Source organism: Bos mutus, chromosome 7 (assembly GCF_027580195.1).
Source record: "Bos mutus isolate GX-2022 chromosome 7, NWIPB_WYAK_1.1, whole genome shotgun sequence".
Lineage (NCBI taxonomy): Eukaryota > Metazoa > Chordata > Mammalia > Artiodactyla > Bovidae > Bos > Bos mutus.
Window position 1 is genome coordinate 38,339,514 of NC_091623.1, and position 24,691 is coordinate 38,364,204.

The window sequence follows — 24,691 nt, forward strand, 5'->3', positions numbered from 1 at the left end:
ACTTGCTTATTAGAAGTCTGCCTATTTTGCTCATTATTTGATGCACAATGGCTAAGTACATACTAAAGTCAGCTGAAACAAATGCCTTGATCTTAAGAGCTTGTGTGGGTATTTTCACTGATGTCTTTTAAGCCTAGCTACCATAAAAGTAGTTGATTGAATTTCACTTAAGGAATATACTGTAGTTTTTCCGTACAAAGAATGACTATTCAGAAGCAATTTCTAAAGAGGTTTAGTGACCCTTGTATGTTTGGAAAATAAAAACAAAAGATGAAAATGGTCTTTTCATAGGAGCAAACATAAAGAACTGCATAAATCAACTGCAGTAGTCTGCTGGAAAATACCTATTATAACAACGTCTGTTAAATCAACTCATTGTTTAGATTCCTAAAAATGAATTAAAACATAAGCCTGTTAGTGGATAGACCAAAAAGATATCTCTATATGGGAATAAGATGCTGCAAAATATAAAATCCCATTCCTTCTCTAAGATATAGATAACGATCTTTTAAATTAGCACACATTTCCTATGCAAATGTGAAGCAACTGGATATTAAGCTAGGATACCTTTCCCTCAAATATGTTTTTAAACAGACCCTATTTCATCACTTAGTACAGTTTCCTCATAAGAAAAAAGAAAGATAATAGAAGCTAGCCCAGTTCATGTTATATTGTTAGACATTCTGAATCAAGACCAATTTACTGATCTTTAAGTGTACATGGTCCAGTGTGTTATGTTAGTTAGTTGCTAATCATGTCTGACTCTTTGCGACCCCACCAGGCTCCTCTGACGGTGGGATTTTCCAGGGAAGAATACTGGGGTACACTGTACAAACATACAATTACTAGGAGGAAAATATCTACCTAAATACAAACATACAATACACAAAAAATGTGATGTTGCCAATTAGCACTACTTACAAAAAATATTTTGGTTAAAAAAATTTTTTTTCCCTTATGTAACGAAGTTAAGAATCTAGAAACAAGTATAGAAACAATCTAGAAACAAGAGCCTTTCTCTAAAGGACAGTATGACTGAATGTGACTAAAGCAAACAAAGGGCAAGAGGGACTCTGAGAAATCTTATCTTATTTTATGTCTTTTAATCATTTAAAAACCCAAAAATATCGCATGCACACAGTTTCAGTTCAGTTCAGTTCAGCCGCTCAGTCATGTCTGACTCCCAGTGACCCCATAGACTGCAGCACGCCAGGCCTCCCTGTCTGTCACCAACTCCCGGAGTTTACTCAAACTCATGTCCATCAGGTCAGTGACGCCATCCAGCCATCTCATCCTCTGTCGTCCCCTTCTCCTCCCACCTTCAATCTTCCCCAGCATCAGGGTCTTTTCCAATGAGTCAGGAAAAGTCAGGCCACCTTTTTGTCAGGTGGCCAAAGTATTGGAGTTTCAGCTTCAGCATCAGTCCTTCCAATGAATATTCAGGACTGATTTCCTTTAGGATGGACTGGTTGGATCTCTTTGCAGTCCAAGGGACTCTCAAGAGTCTTCTCCAACATCACACTTCAAAAGCATCACTTTTTCAGCACTCAGCTTTCTTTATAGTCCAACTCTCACATCCATACATGACCACTGGAAAAACCATAGCTTTGACTAAACAGACCTTTGTTGGCAAAGTAGTGTCTCTGCTTTTTAATATGCTGTCTAGGTCGGTCATAGTTTTTCTTCCAAGGAGTACGCATCTTTTAATTTCATGGCTGCAGTCACGATCTGTAGCGATTTTGGAGCCTCAAAAAAATAAAGTCTCTCACTGTTTGCATTGTTTCCCCATCTATTTGACATGAAGTGATGGGACTGGATGCCATGAGCTTAGTTTTCTGAATGTTGAGTTTTAAGCCAAAATTTTCACTCTCCTCTTTCACTTTCATCAAGAGGCTCTAGTTCTTTGCTTTCTGCCAAGGGTGGTGTCACCTGCATACCTGAGATTACTGATATTTCCCCCGACAATCTTGATTCCAGCTTGTGCTTCATCCAGCCCAGCATTTCGCATGATGTACTCTGCACAGAAGTTAAATAAGCAGGGTGACAGTGTACAGCCTTGACGTACTCCTTTCCCGATTTGGAACCAGTCTGTTGTTCCATGTCCAGTTCTAACTGTTGCTTCTTGACCTGCATACAGATTTATCAGGAGGCGGGTCAGGTGGTCTGGTATTCCCATCTCTTGAAGAATTTTCCACAGTTTATTGTGATCCACACAGTCAAAAGCTTTGTAGTAGTCAATAAAGCAGAAGTAGATGTTTTTCTGGAACTCTCTCGCTTTTTTGATGATCCAGCGGATGTTGGCAATTTGATCTCTGGTTCCTCTGGCTTTTCTAAATCCAGCTTGAACATATGGAAGTTCACAGTTCAGGTACTGTTGAAGCCTGACTCAGAGAATTTTGAGCATTACTTTGCTAGTGTGTGAAATGAGTGCAGTTGTGTGACAGTTTGAGCATTCTTTGGCATTGCCTTTCTTTGGGATTGGAATGAAAACTGACCTTTTCCAGTCCTGTGGCCACTGCTGAGTTTTCCAGATGTGCTGGCATATTGAGTGCAGCACTTTCACAGCATCATCTTTCAGGATTTGGAATAGCTCAACTGGAATTCCATCACCTCCACTAGCTTTGTTCCTAGTGATGCTTTCTAAGGCCCACTTGACTTCACATTGCAGGATGTCTGGCTCTACGTCAGTGATCACACCATCGTGATTATCTGGGTCATTAAGATCTTTTTTGTACAGTACTTCTGTGTATTCTTGCCACCTCTTCTTAATACCTTCTGCTTCTGTTAGGTCCATACCATTTCTGTCCTTTATTGTGCCCATCTTGCATTAAATGTTCCCTTGGTATCTCTAATTTTCTTGAAGAGATCTCTCATCTTTCCCATTCTGTTGTTTTCCTCTATTTCTTTGCATTGATTGATGAGGAAGGCTTTCTTATCTCTCCTTGCTATTCTTTGGAATTCTGCATTCAAATGGGTGTATCTTGTGTTTTCTCCTTTGCTTTTGCTTCTCTTATTTTCTCAGCTATTTGTAAGGCCTCTTCAGACAACCATTTTGTCTTTTTGCATTTCTTTTTCTTGGAGATGGTCTTGATCAATGACTCCTGTACAATGTCATGAACCTCTGTCCATAGTTCTTCAGGCACTGTCTATCAGATCTAATCCCTTGAATCTATTTCTCACTCCTACTGTATAACCACAGGGATTTGATTTAGATCATACCTGAATGGTCTACTGGTTTTCCCGACTTTCTTCAATTTAACTCTGAATTTGGCAGTAAGGAGTCCATGGTCTAAGTTACAGTCAGCTCCTGGTCTTATTTCTGCTGACTGTACAGAGCTTCTCCATCTTCGGCTGCAAAGTATATAATCAATTTGATTTTGGTGTTGACCATCTGGTGATGTCCATGTGTAGAGTCACCTCTTGTGTTGTTGGAAGAGGGTGTTTGCTATGACCAGTGCCTTCTCTTGGCAACAGTTTAGAAGTCAAATAATCATGAAAGGCCAATCAAAAACTTAAGAGTAATTTCCCATTTCCTTACCTCCTCCTCCCCAGAGGAAATGACTTTCAACTGTTTTAGTCATTGCTGTGGCTCTTCTTCGGCTCATATGTTAAAGTCAGCTATGACTGCAGTGAGCTGGCTTACAGGACTCAGCTGTGACCATCTGCCTTCTGGAGTCCTCAGGAGGGGAGGCTAAAGGCTCAGCTTCAATTCCACTGGACCGCCCGTGTTTCCGGCGCGGTCCCCCACCTCTTCAGTCCTTGTAGCCTCCAAGTCCTGTGCGGTCTGATTCCATCTTCCCCAGAGCATCATCTCCTGCCTGGATGGAAGTGGAGAGGTCATCTGACCAAGGAGAGTGGAGGTAACCGGGAGGTCTAGTTGTGACTTGCACACATTTTTGAGCAATCCCTGTTTTCATTACCCTCACTATTACTACAACGCCCTCCAGTTCTCAGATCTTTCTGGGAGGCAAACTGGTCAGCTGTTGTTTGGTACTCTCAACCTGCAAGCATTTTTGTTTGACCTCCCTTCTCTCTACTAAATCACTTATCATTCCTTTAAAAATATTTACTATGGTAAAAAAAAAACAAAAATTGTGCCATTTTAACTATTTTAAAGGCACTTTTCAGTGGCGACAAATACTCACAGTATTCAACAAGCATCAGCACTGTCCCCACACTTTTTCATTACTCTAGCCATTCACCATTCTCCCATCTGCCTTCCAACTGCAAAGGCTATATTCTCGGGCAATGGTGGATGGCTCTCTAATCATAGCAAACTTTATGTTTGCACTTCTTTTTTTTCTAGTTGTGGGTGTGATTTTTAAGAAAAACGTGCAAAAATGTTTTTATTCTGTCATTGTAAACCCTAAATTTTCATCTCCTTATTTTGAAGATGGGACAACTCTTGCCTGAAAACAAAAAGCAGTTTTGCTCTGGGTGCCAGTGTGGTTTGCCTAATTACCCAGCATGGCACTTTCCATCCACTGGACTACTCATTTCATTCCTGGGGTTGTTATGAGTTCCGATCATTCTGTGGGGGAACACACACAAAACACTGGCTGTAACAAAGAGATTGAGAATGGTGTTTATGCAGAAATTATTAGAACAGCAACTGCTGAACAGCTGATGCTCAGGGAAGCAGATCTTCCCAGATCCCTGTGGTGACAGCAATAGGAAACTGAGTAACAGAATGAGACCCCTGGGGCACTCTGAACGCAGACTCACGGAGGGGCTGCCGAGCAACGCAGACAGCTAGACGCGTCCCCTCCTAGAGCTGGGAGGCTTCATTTTAGGGCCTGTTTAATACAAAAGTTTCAACATTTTGCTGAGCATGCATCCCAACCCAGATGTAGATTATACCTTAAATATCTAGTGACGTAATAGCAAAAATCAAAGAATAACATTTTCTGTACTTGGATGTGGCTTTTTATGTCATAAATTCTCACCCTCTGTATTTCATGTACCTCTGTGGCCACCATTTTAGCGTGTGACACGTTAAATTATGAAGCAGACATCATCTGCTTGGCTATGGTTTTTCCAGTGGTCATGTATGGATGTGAGAGTTGGACTGTGAAGAAGGCTGAGCACCGAAGAATTGATGCTTTTGAACTGTGGTGTTGGAGAAGACTCTTGAGAGTCCCTTGGACTGCAAGGAGATCCAACCAGTCCATCCTAAAGAAGATCAGTCCTTTAGACTGATTCCTAAAGGAATGATGCTAAAGCTGAAACTCCAGTACTTTGGCCACCTCATGCGAAGAGTTGACTCATTGGAAAAGACTCTGATGCTGGGAGGGATTGGGGGCAGGAGGAGAAGGGGACGACAGAGGATGAGATGGCTGGATGGCATCACTGACTCGATGGACATGAGTCTGAGTGAACTCCAGGAGTTGGTGATGGACAAGGAGGCCTGGCGTGCTGCGATTCATGGGTTCGCAAAGAGTCTGACACGACTGAGCGACTGATCTGAACTGAACTGAACAGGATAGTGTAACTTAAATAGCACGGTAAGATTTGAACCTTTGGTTGATTTTAATGTCACCTTCATGCATTGGAGAAGGAAATGGCAACCCACTCCAGTGTTCTTGCCTGGAGCATCCCAGGGACGGGGGAGCCTGGTGGGCTGCCATCTATGGGGTCACACAGAGTCGGACAGGACTGAAGCCACTTAGCAGCAGCAGCAGCAGCAGCAGCAGAGGGAAGGAGGAGGAAAAGAGGAGGAATAATAAGGCAAACAGCATCAAAGAAACGGAGCAACTCTGTTCTCAGGTAGGTATCCTTGTCATCCCTACTCTAGAGATGAAAGAGCCACGGCTCAGAAAAGTTAAGTAACGTAACCAGAACCACACAGCTGTAAGTGACAGAGCCACAGTCTGAATCCAAACCCAGCGCTCTCAACAACTCAGCCACGTGGCCGCTGAAAGTCTCCCAGGAACTCAGAAACAAAGTGTAGTCATGTGAATAAAGTAGTCTAGAGTAAGCACAAAGTACTATAGTACACTGATCATGGCGAGGGCAGGGCAATTTCTTCTCATTTGAAAGGCAATTTAATCTCTTCTTTTAGAGAAGACACATCTGGTACTCTTGATAAACTATTCATCAATATGGAAAACATGGGATGAGACACAGTAAATCATGTCCATGAAAATGTAGCTGAAAAATTTGTTCTTACTTTCACACCAATGTGATGTATAGTTATAAAAGCCTATTGATCTACAACAAGATTCTTTTAACAGAAAACTTATTTTCCACATTAACAATTTGTTCAAGAACCTAGAAATAAATAAAAGGGCCCCTGAGCAAGGCTGGAGAAGGAAAGCCAGAGTAAATGTACCCTGCGCCGTCTTTACTAGAAAGCCTCTTGCCCATCCCTTGTCTAATGATTCTTATTTTAGGTACAAATCTAACAAGCTAGTTTTTTTTTTTAATGTAGGCCAAGCCACATCAAAAGCAATAAACAGAAAAGGGTGAGATGCTGCTGAAGGAAGGAAATAGAAGAACACCAGAACACCAAGAAATAACAATAATGAACTTCTAATAAATTACTAGAGAAAGACAGTAGTTGAGGTCAGAGGTTGTCAAACCACAGCCTGGAAGCCAAATTCAACCACTGCTGATGCAACGACAAAGTCTCACTGGAAATCAGTTCTGGTCGTTTCACTAACGATTCGCCAAGACTGCCTTCGTAAAGCAGGGGCAGCTGAGGGGCAGCAGAGAGTACCTGGCCTACAAAACTTAAAATGTTTCCTACCTGCTGCTGCTAAGTCACTTCAGTCGTGTCCGACTCTGTGCGATCCCATGGACAGAGGAGCCTGGTAGGCTACAGTCCAGGGGGTCGCAGAGTCGGACACAACTGAGCGACTTCACTTTCACTTTCCCCCCCAAAATGATTATTTTTTAACCAACACAGATCAAACATTTCAGGTAACCAGAAATCTGATTATAAAGAATGCCCAAATAGATGACATTTCTAAAAGAAAATCTAATTAAAAAAAAAAAAAAAACTATTTAGAAGCTGAAATCTTAGAATTATTAGCTGGCACAAGCAGGTGAGCAAAATGAAATCATTTCAGATGTATTTGCTAAAGTATTTTTTCCCCTTAAGATCAAAGTTTGTGTTCTAATTTCCTTCAGGTGATCCACAGTTTCTGGACTCCGGAAACCTTTGTTCCCTAAACTGAGCACAGTGGAAACACTGATATCAGACAAGTGAATTGGCACTTTTTGAAGAACTACTGCTGTAATTTAAACTACGCCTTGATCTGCCCCCAAAGCATGCAAGAGAACCTAATTTCCATAAAACTTTCTAACCCAATTTGAACAGTATAATGTGGACAGTGGGGAATAAATGGGTTTGATCAATTATGAATTTATATGATATGTTAGTAAGCTATTCAAGCTAAGTCTTACAATTCAGTATTTTGAACACTAATGCCAAGCTACATAATTTTAAAATGGTACATTTCAGAAAAAAACTCACCAGGGCATATTTGCATATTTGGAAATCTAATTAACCCAAGCATATCTTAAAGCTTTCAAGAGAGAACATACAATAACATTTTTGTCAGCTGAATGTTTGCTTGAAGGATTTTATCATCTGCTGTAACATAACCCTTCAGCTCCCGATTTTCACATGGGAATTACCTGTGGACAGACAGAAGCTTTCCCCGTCTCTGGGCCTGTGACTCGGGCTCAGCGTGAACAAGAGAACACTGGCCACTTCAAGAACACCCTCAAGTGTCTCTGATGACTCTGCTACACAATCCAAATCCAAAACTGTTTCTTCCCTGACCTCAGATAGTGTAACATGGAGTGACACTGTTGCAGAAACTCTGGAATTAGGTGGAAAAAAACACAACTACATTGCAGAAATAGCAAAACAAAGCATCCTTTTTATGTCTTTTGTGGGGGAAAATATTTCAAAAGGAGACGGAAGCCCAATGAGGGATGCTGCTGAGCTGCCTCCCCAGCTGCTGCCTCCTCTGTCCTTAATGAATTTCCTCCAGTGAGGTGCTCCTCTTCCTCCAGGTCAGAATCTGTGCCCACCGACAAAGGTGAGAGCACAAAAGGAGCTCAGTTCTTTGGACGTACGGTCTCCCTGCTAAAAGTTAGCACACTGCTGTCGGCATCACTCTCTCTGCAAGTCTGGTTGTGGAGGCTGATCCATGGCCAAAGCCCTACTCACCTGAGATTTTCCTTTGCATTTCTGGCCTAACCTTGTCAGAGTGAAAAAAGACCTGCTGTCCTTGCGATGGCATCTCCCTAAGAATTGCTGCAGATACAGAGGCTCAGACTGAGAAACACTGTTTGCACTCTCATGGCCCTCACCTGTTTCTCCAAGTTCCCTGCAGACGCTCCCGTTAGAGAAGCTGAGAGAAAAGGTAGTTCTGGAGAACACGGAAGTCCCTTCTATCCTCATTAAGTAGGGGACTGGATTTATGAGGAATCTTGATATGTCCAACAGAATCTCTATACACTGAGAGATTTCGGGAGATAATGTGAAAAAAAAAATTATGAACTTAATTTGCAACAATATACAGTCAGTTCCGCAATAAGGTTTGTTTCAAAATTGCAGATCTGCTCCAACAGAGTTGATATACGAGGGAACAACTGGAACGTAACAAGAACTTCACGTTTGCTTATGCCAAGTTCTTGGTGAGAGAGACTAGGTGAGCGCAGAAAAGTGTACCCAGCTGAACTGAACTGTGGAGGAATCTGCAAAACACACTCAAGCAGCATCGCACACTTCTCACCTCACTTCCTGCGTTATGACTCGGAGGGGAGCCATATCCCTCCTCATCTCCCATCATGTTTCCCTCCGATTTCAGACGACCGCCCCCACCACTTCACCCTCTGCCTTGACCGCCACAAGTAAACTTCAGGTCTCTTTCGAGGTACAGTGCCACGTTTCTTGCACAAGCTGTGTAGTGCTGTAGTATTACTACGGACTCCTTAAATATTCAAAGTGTGTAAACCACGCTACCATTTTCAGAAGTCCCTCTCCTTGAACAATTGTGTGTCCCCTTGATGAAGTTTCTGAGTGTTTGCCCCAACCCCATTTTCCTTTAGAGCTGCAATTTTCTGTGCAGCATGATGAATTTAGAAACATGTATGTCACTTCTTAACAGAAAACTGACTGTAAATCAGATTTCATTGTCTTATTAAGTATCAAAGAAAGGGCAGAGGACAGAATCAATAACGTTTCAGTTGACGAAAAGAAACAAATGCTGTTATGTACCTTGCTACATACAATCAGTTTTTGCGACTGTCTAAAACAGTTGGTATTATAGAGCACAATGGACTCCCTTCTCACCACAGCCCAGTTCAGCTCAGACGGCATTTCCTCCAGCAAACTCGAGACCCTACCCTGCTCTGTATCAGATTCATCCACCATGTCTCGTACGTTCCCGAGCCACCTGCTCATACCTTTGGCACAGGCCCCATCACCTCACACTGCAACTCTGTTTACTTATGATTCTCATTCACTGGCCTGTGGGCTCCTGAGAGCCATCTTTGCGCCTGTATCTGGATTCTAAGCATGTCATGCAGTGTCTAGCACAGTGGAGATGCCCATCAAATGCTTGTGAAGGCAAGAAGAAAGCAGCGTTCGGTTATCTGTATCATTCACAGCCCTGAGCAGTGCTTCACACAGAGCAGGCCCTCAACAGACACTGTTAAATGAAAGGAAAGGGAACAAAAAAGAACTGCACTTATTCAGGGCCAGGAAAAACAGTGAGCAAAGTCATCTCGTGAAATCGTCAAACAAAGCCTTCCTAGTAATAAGGTAAACTTATCTTTATAGAAGAACAGGGAAGGAAGATGACTACGATATTTTATGTTCACGACAGAACTGTTGAATTCCTCAAAACAGTTGTCTGGCTCAGTTCTACCATCAAGCAGGTCAACTCTGAAGCCTTCCAACCACGTGGGTGTTCATTCCATTTTGAACATCTTCAGATTATATTCTACTGCTTGGTAACCTTAGACAATGCTTATTGATATTTTATAATCAAAAAACCCCTTCTAATGTAAAAGCAATCCCCCTCTTGCTACTTTAAACTAGTTTCTTTTGTTCATTCTTCTGTAGGGATAGAGCGCTGGTTTGCATCCTTATGATAAACCTCTACATACTATAAGACAGTTATTAAGTCATCTCTGAGCTTTCTATCTTCCTGGCTAAGCAACCAAACTCCTTTAATCTTTCCCCACATGGCTTATTTTACATTCCATTAAGCATTTCTGTTGTTTTGCCATAGACCTTTTCCAATTTTTACACTTCCTTTTAAAAGGTAGGAATCCAAAGTCAACCAAAGAGTTTAATAAGAGCTCATACAACACTAAACATAGCAAAGGATTACTTTCCAACCCCCTGAATCCCACTATCACAGGAGCTGTGTAGCTTGCTTTGCTCAAAGCCAACAAGTCCTTACCGCCTCTCCATGGCTGCTGACGCTCCTGTACGCCCTGAAACCTGGGGCGTGCGGGGGGCCTGGCACCCCACTCTCTCCCTGTGGATGGTGGTTCGGAGGTGCCCTGGGCACATGCTACACCCTCTTTCTGCCCTAGCTTGCTGGACTAGACTTTGGGGCGTGGAGCTGGTTCCAGGTGGATCTCATCTTAATTTTCTGTGGTTCTGGCCACGAAAGAGCTACACACGCCTCTGGTGGAGCAGGGCTGGCCCCCGCAGTCTTGTTTCAGGGTGGGCGCCACTCTGCTGAGTCACCTGGAGCTCACGGTCCTTTTCTTATTCTCTCTGTGCTTAGACAACCTTCCTTCCTCTGCTGACAGTATATTTACTTTTCTTTCTTAGGAAACAACCTTGAATTTGTTCCATATTTGTGAAATGTGACTTATATAATTTATTAAGGTCATGTCAAATTCTAGTTCTAGCTTTCCGAGCACTGCAACCCCTGTTAGCTTAGTGTAATCTCCAAACTTGGTTGGAATGCCTTTTAGTCTGTCGCCCAGGAAATAATGAGAATGCAGAACGGAATCTATCATGGGCACCAGGACGGACTCTTCTACATCTTCAATTACCAGGCCCTCACAGCTTATAGTAAGGACTTCAGAAGGTAATCTCCTTACCAAAAGGCACGTTTCCCTGATATTGATGACCCTGGGATCTACTTAGACAAATCTTATTTATCGATAAAAAGTAGCCAGTTATGGGGTGGAATCAAAGGTGATAGTGAACAGATAATGGCTCTGTGCCTTGCTTTCCTCTGGCCTGTAGGGTTAATATTTCAGCACAGAAGGAAGCTGTACCACTGTGGGTAGATGTGCAACTTGCAAAGCAGAGCAATAAAATTATAACCAAGGTTTTACCGTAATGATCTTTATTATCCTGGCTATTGTCACTGTGCAACTTAAAATCAATATCAAATTAATTACTATCAAAAATGTAAAATGTAAAAATATTTTTAAGTTAATACAAGAAACTAAAGGTAGAAATTTGATCAATCTAGGTAACTGTGACAGCGGTATTATCATGAGATCAAGTTGCTGAATGATTCAACTGTAACTAGAGAGAAGCAAAATCTAGTGAAAATAACTAAAATTAAATGCATTCAGCTAACATGACTGTTAGCTTCTAAACTTCAAACTAGATACCCTAAGCTTCAAACTAGATACCCTAAACTTCAAACTAGATACCCAGTTAAACAGTAACAAAATTATGTCAGTAATTGTAAAGACTCTTCATTGGTAATTTTTAACTGGATAAGTAAATTTAATATTCCACTCAAAAATATTTGATCCTGGAGCAATTTCCATCAATCATCATTTCTGCCACTGTTGCTACAACTGTCAAAAGACTGAAGACAATAAACAATAATGTCCTTAAAGAGCAGTGCTCAGTCAGTTAATCAAAAACATTTACTGACTGAAAATCTGACTACTATACAGAACCCCTTTCTCGATTATTTCCTAATTTCTTTCAGGTCCGGGCTCAGTCATTTCAGACGAGTAGGTTGTTTCGTGCAGTTGTTTGTTAGATTTTACAACACTGGATGCACAAAAGTAGGTCGAGGGAGAATTACAGAAAATTCTCTCACTAGACTCAGATTTATGGAATCTTTGATAAAGGGATATCTGCTGTTAACAGAAAAAGGAAACTATATCAAAAAAGAAAAAAAAAATCTGAACTGTGATGTTCGGCCAAGAGTTACTGAGCTGACCTTGGAACAGTATTGTACAAACATACAATTCTCCCCCACTGAGTTTTCTGCTGGCATATACACTCTGTCTGCATATAATGTTAATGCATCATTTATTTATATCAAAAGCCTGCCCTAGACAATCGTCCTAAAAATGGAGTAAGATAACAGTCTTTGTTCTGGGAGTAAAAGAACTTGAGAAAATTCCCATTCTTAAAATATGCCATTTTATAAAATCAGTTCTCAGATATTCAGTGTCTAGTCACTGAGCTATGGATTGCCTATAAATGTGCTCAAATACTTCTTCTCTTCCTTTTTTTCAGGTATTGGCTTTGACTGCTCATTAGCACATCCAGGACAGGACAGACGGGTTGATACAAATCTATCAATTTAAAAGCCTCACCAAAACTTATGGAAATTCACTTCTCTACAGTAATCTTATTTTTCATTACAGGTCTTGAAATATGCTTAATTAACAGGATTAAGTCTGAAAGTGAGAGTCACTCAGTCCTGTCCAACTCTTTGCTACCCCATGGACTGTATCGTCCATGGAATTCTCCAGGCCAGAATACTGGACTGGGTAGCCTCTCCCTTCTCCAGCGGGTCTTCCAGACCCAGGAATCGAACTGGGGACTTGTGCATTGCAGACGGATTCTTTACCAACTGAGCAACCAGGGAGGGATTAAGTCTAAAGTCAGGTAAACAGATCACATAAAGAAATAATATCCAACTTGTGTGCTCAGTGCTCAATCATGCTGACTATTTGAGACCCCATGGACTGCGGCCTTCCAGGCTGCCCTGTCCATGGGATTTCCCTGGCAAGAATACGTGTGGGTTGCCGTTTCCTTCTCCAGGAGATCCTCATGACCTGGGTCTCTTGCATTTCCTGCATTGGCAGGTGAATTCTTTATCACTGAGCCACTTGCGAATATCATACTATACAATTTCAATTCTAATATATTATCAACTTACAATGTATTCTTACTAAATACTATCTGATCTTTGCACTTTTTATATAGTATATAAGTGAACCCTTTTAAAATTAATACATTTAAAAAAAATTTTGGAACAATCTATTCCATTAAAAGGGCTTCCCAGGTGGCTCAGTGGGTAAAGAATCTGCCTGCAATGCAGGAGACTCAGGAAATGTGGGAAGATCCCCTGGAGGAGGGAATGGCAACCCACTCCAGTATTCTTGCCTGGAGAATCCCATGGACAGAGGAGTCTGGTGGGCTACAATCCATGGGGTCACAAAGAGTCAGACACAACTGAAGTGACTGAGCACTCATAATTTCGATAAAGAGAAATTGAAAAAAATGTGTCATTGCCAGAGATTTGTGTACTTTTTACATTTGAATGGCAATAGGACTAGTGGAATTTGACTTACGAATTGAAATGGGTTGAGCTTACTATTTTCTTAGGTAATACACAAAGTGAAAGAAAGTGGAAGTGTAAGTTACTAAGTCATGTATAATAATGGGCACGTTATATATAAAGTGGTTGTATAATATCACAACAAATATAAATATTAGTTTGCTCCAACCCTTCGCTTTATAATACATTTAACAAATGTGAAACAGGCAATTCAACAAAGGTTAGAGTGGTTTGTATGTCTGATGGTGGGATGGTTTGATGGTGATCTTTTTGCCCTAATTTCTATATCTTTCAAGTATTTGACAGTGAATAGATACTATGTTTACAGGCAAATAAAAAGGTATTAATATAAAAAAGTTTAAAAGCTAAATACAACTGTGAGAAGGCAGGAAGATTTCTGCTAGCATTCTCCAAGGGATCCTAAGTCTTCAGACGTTATATATGATACATTATATACGATACAATCTGACTTCTCTCAGGGCTGACATGCGGCCACTTGAAAGGATGATGACTTTATTTAAACAGTCTACCTTTACTGGTTACAAGTATAAAGAACATTTTTAAGTGCTGAGGAAGAAGAAGAATCTAAGATTCTCCATCTGCAGTTTTCTTCTCATCGTTGAACTTCCCTTAAACCCATAATTATCGAAGCTGATTGATATAAAAATGTTTGAAATACAGAGGGAAAAGGATATCTGAATGGTGCGTGCTTATTTGAAGGTAACACATAGCATTCAGCCAACAAAGGGTCAATGGGTAAATAGCTAATTTTAGGCAGTACTAGACAATTAACAAAAATGAAGGAAAAAGGCCTACCCTGTCCTTCTCGGTGGCAAATGTACAAACACAAAGATGAGGTGGGGCTGACACCGGTGGCAGGTGTCTGACGGCAGGAGCGGGCTGCCCAGGCTTTCCTGTACTGCGAGTCTGGGCTTTCGCTATGACTCTTTGCAGACTTCCCAGGAGGCCCTGTGGTCAAAAGTCCGCCTGCCGATGCAGGAGACAGGAGACAGGGGTTTGATCGCTGGGTCCAGGAGATCCCCTGGAGGAGGAAGTGGCAACCCATTCCAGGCTTCTTGCCTGGAGAATCCCATGGACAGGGGACAGTCTACAGGGCCTCAGAGAGACAGACAGAACTGAGCACACACGCCCAACACACGATTCCAGACAACAGAGAAGAAACAACCGTGGGAGATAACGTGGGAGCAGAAAAGCAGACATTTTACTTCAAAAATGCTTTAATGACACTGTTTCTCTTATTCTTTGAGACATTTCACGTTATGGCAAGCAACTGGAGGGGGGAAAAGAATAAGACAGTAAAAGAGATCATGGAACAGACTTCAATATAAATAGACTATTTGAACTGAGGTCTGAAGCTATAATATCCAGAGGTAAAACACAATTGATTCCAGCCTTGCTGGGGGAGAATTATAAGCATTAGAATACACTGAGAAAAAATGAGAGACAAATCCACATTCACCTTCACTGCCTTCCCTCTTTCCAAGCTGATTATCACTGGGGATTGACTGTAGAAAGGGGCTGGAAATTTTAAGGATGTTTGCTATTTAAGTACTGAATTAAAATTTTTAAAAATGCTTATCCCTCACCACTATTATAGGACAAAGAATTTTTAGTTGGATGTAGGCAGGCTAAGTCTTCACCTATTATACTAGATTCTTCACTGGAGATAATTCTTTCCAAGCAGGTTCGCAAAGAGTCATAGTATATTGTTCAGTAAAAATGGAATTTACTAAACTGCGCATATTCCAAATACAATTTAAAAATGACAAGCAACTGCGGTTACTCCTGAGTATTACTTGTTTTATTTATGGGTTATCACTTCTTTGCAGTTTTGTGCATGTTTTCCAAATGGCAAGGAACACACACACACAGTTTAGTGAGCGCCCTTACGCTGCGAGGAGCTTCACACTCACTGCTCTAAATGCTCAAGGGTCTGCACGGCGTGCTGTGACCCCCGGCTTCCAGGTAGGCCCCGAGAAAGCGAGCACTGTCTAAGTTCACACAGAGACAACTGTCAGAGATCAGACTTTTTTATTTTTTTAAAGAAAATACACTACAGAACACAGAGGTCATGCTTTTTTAAAATAAAAAATACTGTTAGACAGAGATGAACTGCCTATTACGGTTTTGTGAGGGCATTCCAGGGCCTTCACGTAACCTCGACGATACTTTATAGCTGCTGCCTGAAAGAGCTCAGCTGAACTTCACAGTCACCCCAACACGCTGACAAGTTCTGCACGGACATGCATACGTGCATTTCTCTGGGCAGGACATTCATACCTTTAATCAGATAATGAGATACAGTAGTTGTTCAAGGAAGAAGGCTAGCACATAGTTTGCTTTCAATACCCTTAAGGAATATCCTTTGCACGGCTGGATTCACGAAAGCCGGCAGGGTGATGGGCAGCGGGGCTGCAGGGGCAGTGGGAGGACAGCAGCAGGCGCGGGGGCTGGGCAGGCGAGGCTGGGGGCGCAGGCCGGAGGCGGGGGGAGGCCGTGCCTGTGCACCTTCAGCATGACCACAGTCACCTGCAGGGGCGGCCACAGACGGCGGCACCGACCCCACGGACGTCAGCCTGGCTGGCCTCTGGGGGCTGGCGGCGGACACGAGGCCTGGCGTGCTGCGGTCCCTGGGGTCGCAGAGAATCGGACACGACTGAGCGACTGACCTGAACTGAACCCCCAGGGCTTCTGATTCTGCAGGGCTGCGGTGGGTCCGACAACCTGCATTTCTGACAAGTGTCCAGTTAATGTCGATTAAGTACATATAAGGCTTCAGGCATAAGGCTCTATAAGGCATATACGGCTCATAAGGCATATAAGGCTCTGGGACCCAACGGGGTTTAAATCCTTTGTCTACTAGTTACTACTATGGGATCGTTAACAAGTTACCTAACCTCTCTATCCCTTGGTTTTCTAATCTGTAAAGTGGAGATGATTATACTTAATGAAATTTAATAGGACAGTGCCTGACAAGTGTTTATTCCGTGCATGACACACTAGGTATATAATAAAAGTTACAGTCAACACATACACGTACATACCTGGATTAAAGAAAACGATGTAATGCTGAAACAACTCCCATGGACAATATGTTAAACCAAAGCCAACGGAATATGATCTAGTTTTTTGTCTTTCAAATAAACAAACCCTTTTCAAGTTGTTGAGTCAAGCTAATCATATCGCTGCTATTTCCTTAAATTTGCAGCATGTCACTCACAGCAGGCCCACCGAGGCTGAGGGAATCCATGGTAACCACACAAAGCAGACATCCACCTACCCATTAGTGCCAGCAATTCTTTGGCATTTGTTATGTTAGTTAAACTGTGTAATGGTGTGTGAGAAATCAGTTTCTGCTTCCTCGACCCTTTGGAAAGATGGTTTTCCAACCCAGCGTGCCTTGCTGAGACTCCACAGTCTGACAGCTGTGACTTCAGGCAGTGGTTCCCTCACAAGCCTCCTCTGGAACTGAGGCGGCAAACACCGTGGTCCCCTCTGAAAGGGTAAGAATCTATTATAGGGGCTTGATTATTGATAATGACCATTGCTATTTTGGGGCTAACAGCTAACTAAGGACTTCAATTGTTCATTTTAACAAGTATTCATCGTGAACCCTGAACTATCCCTCGGAGAACATTCATTTTAGATGTATGAGATACAAGGAAGTCAATGAAAGCTTATTTTCATGCCTTTAGGTTTCAAGGAATATATCCTGTTTACTTATACTGGAGATGTACAAAGAAAAGGAAAAGAGATTTAAAAATGAAGAAATCAATTTTAATAAGAACAGTTTTAAATGTTAATGCATCTTCATGCTCTCACAAATCCTTAACCTTAATTCTAAAGATGTAAGAGACCTAAAACTACACAGAAATTTTACCTAATGAAACATTTTCAAGTCTATGTCTCCTTAGTAAAATATACTGTATTAAATTCTGGAAGAGATATAAAAGCGAGTAAGTACTTGACTGTTATCAGGGAACTGATCATTCAAACAGGAGATGATACATGACAGTGAGTGGGAAAGGGAATGCATCTGAGGTGCGGGCAAGATCACAGAGACGGGACCGAGGCCTCGAATGGAAGCAGCCGGCTTGGCTTGGAGAGTTCCTGCTGGAGGGAAGCAGGAGATGAGGTGAAAAAGAAGGAGAGCCAGGGCTGAAAATGAGTTTTTTGGATCTGACTGGCCCATCCCTAGCGAAAGGCGTCTTAGCCGAATCCTGACGTCAGCACAGCATTCGTTTGTCCTGTTTCTGCACCCCCGTGCAGGTCACAGACGTACCTAGAAGACGCTGATGAGGAGCCACGGCTTGGCTTCTTCTCTGTCTCCGCAGGGAGAGAGGTCTGACGAGTGGAGGAGCCCCTTGCTATAAGCAGACAGAAGGAGGAGCGGGGGAGAGCTGCTGAGTCAGGGCAGGGAAAGCAGGAGTCAAGGACTGACTGAGGTTTTTCTCAGCTGCTCCTCTGGACTTTACGTGTCCCGCTGGTCTACTGAACACTAGCTCTGCTCCAGCCAGAAGAAACTATGTGCTCTTCAAAGAAATCTGGATTGGCAGTGGCAGCTTCTACACTAAAGCATAACACAATCCGGGACCAGGGCAGGGACGTTAGACGGCAGACGAGATTCTGCTCCCTGATACTTCTGCCAGCACGGCAAAGGGAGAAAAACCAACAAATAAACGTGCTAAGTAAAAGCAAATGCCTATTCTCCGGCCACACCCAGATGACTTTTTCACTCTTCCAGGTTGGTGGACCTCCTGCTCTCCTTTCCTTCACTGAAACCAAGAACCCAAGGCCTCCCTATAGATAAAGCTGCGCTTGCATGTAACTTTATTACAGAAATGCACAGAGACTGAACCAAGGCTGATCATGAAAACGTTAAACCTGACTTCTTGGTCATTGCGCAGCATTTCTAAAGTAATTTTAGAGCAACACAGAGTGGAGTCCTAACTATAATGATAACTTAATAAGAAGTCATACAGTACTCTTCAGGTGAAGGAAAAAAAGGGGAAAATGAACCCTGAGCACAAGGGAATGTATTTTGATTACATTCAAAAACACGTATTCTTAAAGTCATCCCTCTGAATTAAAGTCAAAGAGATTCTCATCTTTAACTGGTTTGGAGATGACACACAGATGAAATTTTCTTTCATTCATAAACACAAAGGCTTAAAAGGATACCTGTACAGTGAGTACATCAGGGCACACTTTACAGAATTAGAGTACGGGGCCATCAATATTGACCTTATTTATACAAAAAATTTTTATATTAGGATGTCAAGGAAAGGTACAGGTTCACATAAAGACTAAGTCCTTCAACATTCAGTAATGGAATGATGAAGTGGGTACTCTGTTTATAATCCTTTCATTCAAAGCACTGATGAGCAAAATATATGGCAATGAACTTGCCACGAACACAACACTTCTATTTAAAGATGAAACTTTTCTCTGTTGAGAACCAGAGGAAAAATGCATCCATAGTCTCAGGGTGGTACACTGGCTACATTTCATTTATGCAGATTTTAGGTTAATAGATAGGACTCACCGACAAGGGTTCTATAAACCATTTCAGTGAGCATACATCCTGATTATAATGTCACGTTAAGAAATGGACTGCAATCTGTCTTCGTGTCATACTTAATAGATTTCTAGTAAATAGCCCACAAGCGCGCCTTCTAACAGGTGATGAATTACATTACTGCCCTGTTGTACTTTCCTAATGAAGGGTCTGGCAGGATTTCCATTATAATCAAGACTCTTTGCAGGGAGGAAACAGAAGCAGTGGTTTGCATGTTCCCACAGGGCTCCGTCAGGCCCCGCTACCAGCTGGGGTCTTGGGGGGACACACCTCTGAGGCCTGACTCAGAAAAGTGTGGGATGCCGGCTGTGTGATTATTAGCCACGGCCATTTTCACCAAGTCGCTCCCTTTCTTTCCTCGCTTGCTCGCCCTCTCTCGGGCTCTGCGTCTCCCCTTCTCATGAGCATCCTGTCCCCGTCACCAGCGCTGGGCCGGATGACCCCTCTCCGATGCCATTCCTTTCCCACACTGGGTTGCTGGCCCGCTGTTTGCTCTGGAAGAAATCTGGCTGCCCTGCACCTGAGCTGCAGGGTCAGCCTTCTTTGCCTTTTGAATAACAATGAAGGGACTTCATAGTGAAAGCCAACACCAAGACGGCCACTGGCGAGGGAAATGAGGTTGATGGGGACCCTCTCTCCACACAACAAACATGAATTACCAAAACATTCAGAGGATGAAACTACAGCCTCTAAGGCCCACAGCAAAGCAGTGCTTCTGACAGTAAGTGTCAGAACAGCTAAGTCCAAAGAGAAGGGCAGAGCTGCGGAGGACTGGAAGCTGATGGCTGCAAGTTCCCCAAGTTCTTCTGTGTGGATGCACCACAGCCCACCTGCATTAACACAGATCAGAAACGGCAATGGGAAAGACGGGGCAGCACAGCGAAAACAAACGTTGAGGGGCGCTCAGGAGAAAGGGGAAGGCGCAGTGATGAAGAAGGTGAACAAAAAGCTGAGAACCTGAAGGGAAGCAATGGAGAGGCCAACCCTGCCCCTCACACACAAGCAGCTGGTAAAATGTCTTGCTCTTTCCATCACAGGCAGAACGCGTTGTCTCACGAGCAAGGACAGCCTTGGGGTTTGTACAGGTGACACTTTTCATTCTCGGTTTCCCTCCTTATGAGCTGGTTGCGTCAAACTGGACAAGTCACCGGGGAAAATAAGACTATTAACTACCCAGAGCTATTATGAAGGCACACTGAGATATTTAAAACATTTTCAAGGCGTCACAGTCACATTTCTATCTCCTATTATGAAATTTCAAGCTATTTAATTTTGTAAATTTGTAACATAAGGTATACTTCTTATTTTTACAAAATTCAGTAATAGTATATTGACTACTAACAAGTGAGCATACGTTGTTGTAGTAACAATATTAACAAGAGTCCACTCCCCCATTCTATGAGGTCTCCAGAGGTACTCAGGGTATCTTTAATTCCAGGGTAGAGGAAAACAGCCACACAGCTTCAGTTCCCAGGTGCCTGTGAGTTCCTGGCAGCCACTTGCTGTAAAACACACTGCTTTCTTCTCTAATGACCGATTCCTTTGCTCAAACCCGGGCAAGATTGTCTTACTTGCACCAAAAGAGCCTAAAACTGTTGAGTTAAAGTTAAATAAAAATTTTAAACGGCTGACACACCATCTTCAGATCAAACCAGTCCATCCTAAAGGAAATCAACCCTGAATATTCATTGGAAGGACTGATGCTGATGCTGAAGCTCCAGTACTTTGGTTACCCGATGTTGGGAAAGACTGAAGACAGGAGGAGAAGGGGACGACAGAGGATGAGATGGCTGGATGGCATCACCGACTAGATGGACGTGAGTTTGAGTCAACTCCAGGAGTTGGTGATGGACAGGGAGGCTTGGCATACTCCAACCCATGGGATCGCAAAGAGTCAGATACGACTGAGCCACTGAATAACGACACACCATCTAATTTCTTACTTGTTTGGCAGTGGAACTCTATGATTGTAGAGAGGGAAATAATTTTTTATGCTTTTAAGGTAGATAAAAGATACATAAATACTGAAAGATATTATTCAGAAAATTAGTATTCATTTCAGCACACTATAAGGATATTATGCATAGAATCTCCATATTTCGTTCTTGGACAAAAAGAAGAAAGTATTTTTGCTGCTAAAGTTGTATGTACTTTTCTAGAGTAAAAAGTTTATACCAACCTTTTGTAGAAAATCAGAATGAATTAGCACAGTGTATACGATAACCTACTATGTCATCGTGCCAGAAGTTTGACCAACTCCTTTTCATGGAAGTTTGAAAACGTCAAGTTCACTTTTAAGCCCATGGCTAGTTTCATCCACTTCACACCCAAAGTGACAAAACCGGCACCGACTGGGGCCCTGCAATCCCTGTCCTTAGTATTTGACGATCCACGTGAGGCAGGCTTACCACAAACTGCTATGACAGAGCAAGGATGACAGAGAGACTCCTGTGACCAAATTAATTGGAAATAGACGCCTCAGTCTTGTGATCCTCTTTCAGGCTTTGAAAGAATTACATGCACCTTCAGAGCACGCCACGTCTAAGGATGATTAGTCCTGTACCGCTGGCACTGGGCTGATGTGGCGTGTTGCCAAGGGTCTCGAGAGAAAGCTAGGAGTTCAGTGGAGGTGGTGCAGACTGTGCAGCGATTCCAGGATTCCCTCGGAGGACACTCTGGCTTTTCTGCTGAAGGCCTGTCAGAGAGTGAGATCTGTTCTCTCTGTGCCTGTGATGTGTTCAGACTGCCCCAAGTGGACCTTTGTAAATTGGCCTCTTGTCTTTATTCACTCTGCCATACTGCTAAGAAACATAATAAAGTAACCAGGCATTTTTAATGTGGCCATCTATATCCACATTATCTTTTCCCACCTTTATTATGATTTATACATAATAATGATCACAATGAAACTATGGCAGCTAATACCAAACTCAGTATTTTCCATCTGTCTGAAAACAATGACACTATGCAAGAGGTGTGCAGCTAGCCAAAATACAGCTGAGTATTAAATAACACCGCCAAGAAAGTTACTATGTGATTAAATGTCATACAAACTGCTAATCGTAAACGCATCACAATTTCTCCTGGATTTGCTTCCAAATAATTCTGTGTGTGGGAAGACAGCAGACGAGGTGAGCTATGCACAGATGAAACAAGGTTGGCTGGCTGCTGATAGCTGTTGAAGCTGAGGAATATGCATCTAGGGTTTCAGTATTGCTTTTTGTAGAGACTTTTGTCAACGTTTAAAATTTTCCATGATAAGAACATTTTAAAAAGACAAAACCTAGCAAGTTTAGAAGATTATGAAATTATCTAATGTGGGTCCAATAAATTTACAGAATAGAAATATAATCTACTGAATCACCTGTTATGAATCTATTTTACACAGTAACCATAATAAATTTATGAGATAAAATTTATCCATACCTGGAGTATATATTTCAATGTCTAATATAGATATATGTTTTTATACTGATAAATCTACTTCTTGCCTTGAAACCAACCATAACTAAGATAACGCACAGAAACCTGAAATAATTATTTTAATAGAGAAGTTTTTTGCTGGCATGCTTAACTTCTAATTACAAAAGATGGCAATGCTCTCAAATTAACCTTTTCTAGGGCTAAGAAAAATTGTAAGATTAAACACCAAGCAGTTTATTCAAATGTCAGAACAACATAACACAAGCCTAACACTGATTTAGATATATTTATCATTTTACCTGCAATGTGAATAAGGTTGCAAGAAGTATCCTTATCTATATTAAAAGAAGCCAAACTTCAATCTTATATTGTAATAGCTTTTTTGAATGTAACAGGAATACATACTGAAATCAAGTAAACTGTTTCAAACAGACTTAAATCGCTTAGAATATTTTCTTAAATTATATTCTATCAGAATAATTTTGACAACTTGATAATTATTTTCATTAAAAAATAAAGCATATTAGACATTAACACAATAAATGTTCTCATTAATAGAGTGACAATATTTAAAATTGGCAGCCCTATTTATAATGACAATTTTGAAAACTATCAGTCACTCAAAATTTAACAAATATTCCAATAATCATATTTGAGGGCAGAAATATCCAACAAATAATACCATGTTAACCTTACTGTAAAGTCAATTATGGGAAAACTATGCTTATATATGTTTGAACAATACTTTTTCTAATGTGCTGCTGCTGCTGCTAAGTCTCTTCAGTCGTGTCCGATTCTGTGCGACCCCATAGACGGCAGCCCACCAGGCTCCCCCGTCTCTGGGATTCTCCAGGCAAGAACACTGGAGTGGGTTGCCATTTCCTTCTCCAATGCATGAAAGTGAAAAGTGAAAGTGAAGTCGCTCAGTTGTGCCCGACTCTCAGCGACCCCATGGACTGCAGCCCACTGGGCTCCTCGTCCATGGGATTTTCCAGGCAAGAGTACTGGACTGGGGTGCCATTGCCTTCTCTGTTTTCTAATATAAAAGCTACTAAATTTTTCAAATGTTTACACAAATTTATTGACATTTTAGGTTGAAAATTACTAATAAACATAAGCCAAAAATGTCATAACTGAAACTTTTTTAGGCACATTTTTTAGCAACAGCATTTATAAAAGGATGGCTGGATATGATTTGCTCCTTTAAGAAGAGAGACATGGAAAAACACAGAAGTCAAATCTAAAATACATGACAGCTCATATGTTTTATATATTTTGTCTGTATGATACTTGGTTATTTGGAAAAAACAGTGCCATTAGGAGGAAGATATTTTCTAAGTGAAAATAAAAGCCAAAACCATACAGTGTAGAATTCCAGCTTTTCGAATCTGCTACTGCTTGTTTTTTAACAAACACTCATCTTTTCTTAAAAGAAAACAATATCAGATTCACAATGGTCAGACAGGTAAGTTAAATATTTTTCTCCAGGTGCTAAAATCCATCCCGAAAAAAGATATTCATTTTAAAACAAAAACAACAATTAATTACAGAATGAAATCTATCATAAGCCAGGGGCTTTGTGTAAGTTCTTTTATGCCCTTCTTCCTAAATTCCTCACTTTCTTTTTTTTCAGGTGAGAGAAAAGGCTCGTGTAAATTTAGTAGCCCGAGACAGACACCTAACAAGAAACTGGCAGTGACTGGGCCTGAAGTTTGTCCCTGCTCTTTGCATACTGTGTGTCCAGAAAATAAAAGTCGTCTACAGTGGGCATCTTGTTATTAAGTAATGTCTACAAATAAATGCAAAACCAAGAAATCTAGCATAACGCATGTTGGACAGATGCTCTGCAACAATGGCTGGGTTCAGGAAGATTGCAAAACAGATTGGCGCATCCTTAGGAATGATTAAGAAGCTCTGTGGTCAGGCCCAACAATGACTAAATCTATACCTATTTTAATGATAAAGACAACATTTTGATGCTAAAGCTGAAACTCCAGTACTTTGGCCACCTCATGCGAAGTGTTGACTCACTGGAAAAGACTGATGCTGGGAGGGACTGGGGGCAAGAGGAAAAGGGGATGACAGAGGAAGAGATGGCTGGATGGCATCACCGAGTCAATGGACATGAATTTGAGTGAACTCC

At 41.7% G+C, this 24,691-nt stretch overlaps 1 protein-coding gene across 1 annotated transcript in view; it reads right to left on the reverse strand.

The window, feature by feature from the left end:
- Positions 1–24,691, reverse strand: part of FBXL17 (F-box and leucine rich repeat protein 17) — a 527,341-nt gene that overhangs the window by 129,298 nt on the left and 373,352 nt on the right.